This window comes from Myotis davidii, unplaced genomic scaffold, assembly GCF_000327345.1.
Source record: "Myotis davidii unplaced genomic scaffold, ASM32734v1 scaffold1, whole genome shotgun sequence".
Lineage (NCBI taxonomy): Eukaryota > Metazoa > Chordata > Mammalia > Chiroptera > Vespertilionidae > Myotis > Myotis davidii.
Window position 1 is genome coordinate 4762091 of NW_006294681.1, and position 5804 is coordinate 4767894.

Consider the following 5804-nt stretch of genomic DNA (forward strand, 5'->3'; position numbering starts at 1 on the left):
AGAGAGAGAGAGAGAGAGAGAGGGGTCCTTTTCCCTGTTTTCTTTTACAACAAAGAAATATTTTTTCATTATGTAACCCCACTTAAGGCAGTGGCGACAATTATGGGACCTTTTTTTGTTTAACAAGTGTTATCCTCCTGGAAACATTTACCACTCACCGACTTTAATAGAAAAAAGATTGTGTCCTTCAAGAACGAGAAAGAAGCTATTTGAAGGGAAAGAATTCTTTGTAAATCTGAATAGTTTCTAAATAAAGAAGAAAATCTGTGTCACTTATTTAAGGTAGTTTCTTGGCTTAACAATTTATGCTTTATAGACACAATAAAGGAAAAAGCTATTCCTCCAAACACGACTGGCCCAGTTTGTAAATCTGATGTTTGAAAGACGTTTTTGCAGAGATGGGTCTCTCTCTATGTAGGGCACCTTTTCTAAGCAGTAAGTATCAGAGTTTCGGGGGGAGTAAGCTCATGGCAAAGATAGGGTTCATTACATACTACTTTTATCGTGGGTATGTTATTAGCCTTGAAAGTGGAAGTGATCGGAAGGACAGGAGTTCACCTTAAAGGAAACTTTCTTGGGTTTCTCTTTTACTTTATTTTCAAAGTCAGATTACAAAGGAATTTAAATTTCAAGTGTTCGATTACATTCCTCCTGAATGACTGCTCATATCTTTGCCAAGTCAATGCTCCCATTCAGGGAGAAGCTATTTTAATTCCACTGCAGGCAGGTCTTCTGATGAAGAGGAGAGCTGAAATTCCTCTTACATGGAATGGCACATGATGAATGCTTTTTATCATAGAGTCTGAGTCAAGCTTACACGAGCGGTTTGTGCACTAGATTATACTATAGAAGGCTTTTAAATTAATATTGCAGGAATGTTCTCTAAGGGGAATAAATAGCATAAGGTACCTGACAGGTTAGTGGCAAAGGGCTACAGGGGTCCAGAGGGCAGCAAGAGAAACTGCCCACCTGATTTCTTGGTGGCATTTGCCCATTTTATAGACTAAAGAAGCTTTTACAGTTTCAATCATCTTCCAACCAAGGGTAAACACCATTTTCACATTTGTTTTTGTTCTTGTTTAAGAACAACAACACAATTTGGATAGGGGATATGAGTCAGTGTCAGGCTTTAAAAAGATGGTACCTGGTGTTCCCTTATCCTGAGAATGGGGTGGGGTGCTGGAGGAGGAGGAAGTATTAGTTAATTTTATTTTGTCTATAATGGGCACAGCTCATTGATGCATAGGAGTGGATCCTGGCTTCTCTGGGTGAAGTAAGTAGAAAATCATACAGGCCTTGCTCTCCCCTGGTAGTGACAGGTGGTCAAGTTGATGAGAATTAGCCCTCCAACTCCCTGAGATGCTCCAGATGAGAGAGCCAGGGCCCGGCATAGATGGGCACAAGCCTCCTGCCTCAAAGGGACAGGCCAAGGGAGGAAGGACAGGGAAGGAAAATTTTTCTTGACATGTAATTACTACTTTTCTAAAAATTTCCTTATTTTCAGCAATGGATAGAATTTTTTCTTTGTCTCTTTTTCCAAAATAAGTTAATTTCTGTTCTCCCCAAATATGCCGTGTGTTGTGTTACCATTTGGGAGAATGTATTTTGCAGGGGAAACAAAAACTCAACTGGCGGCCAAGAAAAAGCAATCCTAAAGCATTTCTATTAAACATTGGTCGGTCTCTGTTGTGTGAAATTAACCAGAATTTCAGTTAACTTATCCTTTTTGACTTACTAGTTTGGGGCTGCTCTTAGTCTGTGCTCAATAATGCCTTCATACATACTTCTTTTCAGCATCATTCCTGGACCTAAATTGCGGTGAAATGACATTTTCTCTTCGGCATTATTCCTGGACTTAAATTACAGTGAAATGACAGAGTTCTTTTCAGCACTACTCCTGGACCTAAATTGGAGTGAAATGACATGAGTTACATCAAACTTTTAAAATCTGAACATACTGAAGTCACCCAAATGCAAGACACATTTCACTTGCAAAATTCCACGTCAGAGACGTGTATTAGCGATGTTTCACGCTCCGTGGAAATGCGAGCCACTGCGGGGGACCTGGAGGGTGGCCCCTCTGTGTTCCCAGTGGGAAGGGAGTGTCCCCCACGCAGACAAGGATGGAGGCTCTGTCATGAAGACAATGAAATTCCAACACAGTGGTGTGAATAAGAATAAGCAGATCAGCAAAGCAGAAGAGAGAGTTCACAAATACATAACTAATTTTTGACAAAGGGACTCAATTCAATGGAGAATGAAAAGTATTTTCAACAAATAATGATGGGACAACTGGATATCCATTTGAAAAAACAGTAAACCGTGACCACTATTTCACACCAAATATATCAACCTGAGGCAGGTCAGAGACCTAAACGGTAAAACCTTAAACTATAAAGCTAGAAAACCACAAAGGAGAATTTTTGCAACCTTGCAGTAGGTATAAATTTCTGAGAATCAGAAAAAAGACTAACCGTAAAGGAAAAAAAATGGCAAACTTTCCTCTAAAAATATTTAAAACTTCTGCTCAGCAAATGACACTTTAAGACTCAACGAAAGAAACTATATCCAATACATATATCCGGAAAAAGGTCTTTTATCCAGAAAAATAAAGAACTAGAAATCAATATAAAAAAGATGAACAATCTATTCTAAAAAGGGCAAAAATGTGGACCCTTCGCAAAAGAATATATACAAAAGACCTATAAGCATAGAAAAGGCACTTAATGCCCTTAGTCATGAGGAAATACTAATTTAAACCACAAGACAACACTATTTCATAGTCACTCAAATCACTAAAAATAAAAAGACAATACCAAATGTTGGCAAGGCTGTAGAACAACTGGAATTCTCACACACCACTAGTGGGAAAGTCTGAAGTCAGTCAAACATTTACCCATGACCCAGCAATTCCACCCAAGGTAAAGGAAAACATATGTCCCCCCAAAGGCTTGTTCAACAATGTTTATAGTGACTTTATCCCAACTGCCCACCTGGAAACAAGCCAAACATTCATTCACAGAAGAACAGATAAACAAACTGAGGTGTAGGCACACATGGGCTACTACTAGCAATAGGAAGGAGCTACTGAGACTAAGGATGAATCTCAACGACATGATACTAAATGAAAGGGAACAGCACGAAGCATATTTACGACTGTACAGTCCACTGAGGCAAAGTTAAAAACAGATAAAACTGCTTTATGGTGGTAAATATCAGAACAATGGTTTCTTCTACAGTGTAAAAGGGGGAAGTGGCTAGAAAGTGGCAAAAGAGAATTTGCTGGAGTGAGGGAATGCTTTATATCCTTAAGACGTGGTTATGTGAGTGCACATATAGGGTACCCCCAAAAAGCATGCACTCTTTGAATAATTATAAAGGCAGTGTTTGTATTTCAACTGCGTTTTCAAACTTTCAGTAGCATTTTAGAGTGAATTTCCTTTGTTCAAAGCTTAATCTGGTTGAAAAGAAAGAAACACCAATTGAGTTATCAGCTGTTAAAGAGTGTATACATGTTTTTTGGGACACCCTGTATTTGGTAGAACTTATTAAAGTGTATGCATAAGATCTGCAGATTTTACCTAAAAAAACCACCCCATATTATTTAAAAAATAACATTATAAATATAGTCTTACTATAAGTCTTTAAAATGATTTTATTACTAAGTTGATATCCTAATATAATTATTTTTATTTTAAATTCTTCTGAACCTTTCGAGCTCTTATATGTAGTATGTTATGTACATAGAAAGAAAAAATGATGATGTAATTCTACATGAATTTACAGTTGTAGTTTACTTATTTGAAAATTGGATTGTGTGCCTTTTTATTCAGAATATTTTAACAGGAACTAAGAATATTTTTTCTATTTGTAAGTCCTTGGAAAGCTTATTTCAAACAGTTAACCATTGGTAACACCTACTTAAAGCACCTTTTCTTTAGTTATTTTTGTCTTTTTAGCTTTCACCTAACCTATTTTTCTTTTATTTGTCTCATGTTTATAATAAAGGAGTTTTCTGGAAGAAATGAATACATATTTTATTTAAACATACTACACAACTTGCCATTGTTTTCTAAGTGGCTTCTATATCACTCTTAAAAATGAACACACAAATACCCTATGATTTCAATATTTGTAGAGTTTAAAGAACAAAATAAATGAACAAACAAAACAGAAACAGACCCATAGATATAGAACAAAGGAATAGTTGCCAGAGGGGAGGGGGCTTGGGGGCAGGGTGAGAAAGGTGAAGGGATTAAGAAATACAAATTGGCAGTTACAGAACAGTCATGGGTCTGTAAAGTACAGCATAGGGACTATAATGAATAATCTACAATAATAAAAGCGTAATATGCTAATTAGACTGGACGTCCTTCTGGATGACCTTCCGGATGAAGCTGGGGCTGCGAGGGAAGCCCCGATCCCAGGTGCCTGGCGGCCGGAGGGAGGGAAGCCTGGTTCCGGGGTGCCAGGTGCTGGAGGGGAGCCGTGCCGGCAGCCGGGGGAAGGAAGGCCTACTCTTGCATGAATTTTGTGCATCGGGCCTCTAGTATTGTAATACGTATGTATGGTGCCAGATGGGTACGAGACTTATTGGGAGAAATCACTTCATAAATTACATAAATGTCTAACCACTATACTGAACACTCAAAACTAATGTAAAATACTATTGAAAGTCCATTTTAGTTGAAAAAAAATTTTTTCAAAAAAATTTTAAAAACCCAAACCAATTAAAAAACCCAGATGCTAATGAGAATATTGAATTAAAAAGGCATTACGATTGGTCTGGGGGTTGAATATCTGTTTTATTCCTTATTAGTTAATATGAATTTAGAATAAATTACTTAATTTCATTAAGACTCAGTTTCTTAAATGAAATACTTGTATCAACAGCTATTTCATAGTCTCAAAGTGGGAAGCAGGTGGGAGCTGCCCCCCTGCAGCTAATCAGGGGGGTCTGACTGTACACGGCCACATACAGATGGTTCTAGAACATATCAGCGATAAAATTCCTGTCCCCATGCAGCAAACTGTTCCCATTGACACCACCTAAGACAGCGGTACAATACCTGTGGGTCGCGACCCCTTTGGGGGTCGAACGACCCTTTCACAGGGGTTGCCTAAATACGTCCTGCATATCAGATATTTACATCACGATTCGTAACAGTAGCAAAATTACAGTTATGAAGTAGCAACGAAAATAATTTTATGGTTGGGGATCACCACAACATGAGGAACTGTATTAAAGGGTCGCAGCATTAGGAAGGTTGAGAACCACTGACCTAGGACAACTCAAAACAAAACAGTCTAAGAATGAGGTCAGTCTTTCGCTCAGCTATGGCCTAGAACCACTAACCTTTACTGAATACTTTCCATGTGCCTGGTCCCACACTAAAACACATTCATCATTTAATCCTCGCAGCTTCCCATGATGCAGATACTATTATCACCACTTTACAGAGGAGGAAATGGACTGAAAGGTCATACCCTCCTGGAGGCACCAGCCAGTGCGGGGAGGAATCAGGGGCACACCTGCAGTCACCCCCAACATGCCTTGGAACCATGGAGCCGCACTACTGTCACTGAGCTGCAGAGTCTTCCCCGGGCGTGTAACGGGTGAGTGAGGAGGGAGTGGGAGGATCAGAAATGAGGAACTCTCCATGTACAACAGTGTGTTTTGGAGAACTTGGGTCCTCAAGCTCGATTCACGCAGTAGAAAAAATAAGAACAATTAAAAGGGCAGGGCCTCCAGCTTTATTGCTTAGGAAAGTAAACTACAGTCTAATTTCCCAGTGTATAGGAAA

General features: G+C 38.9%; 1 protein-coding gene across 2 annotated transcripts in view; it reads right to left on the minus strand.

Annotated features, from left to right (window-relative positions):
• FAM110B (family with sequence similarity 110 member B) overlaps positions 1 to 5804 on the minus strand; it is a 101746-nt gene that overhangs the window by 69464 nt on the left and 26478 nt on the right. Inside the window, exon 1 of one of the 2 annotated variants that reach the window (XM_015567430.1) lies at positions 1736 to 1858. The exons of the other annotated variant lie outside the window; for it this stretch is intronic. The gene's annotated coding sequence lies outside the window, so the exon portion shown is untranslated. Of the gene's footprint in view, positions 1 to 1735; positions 1859 to 5804 lie in introns of those variants that run through there. 2 annotated transcript variants of the gene reach the window in all.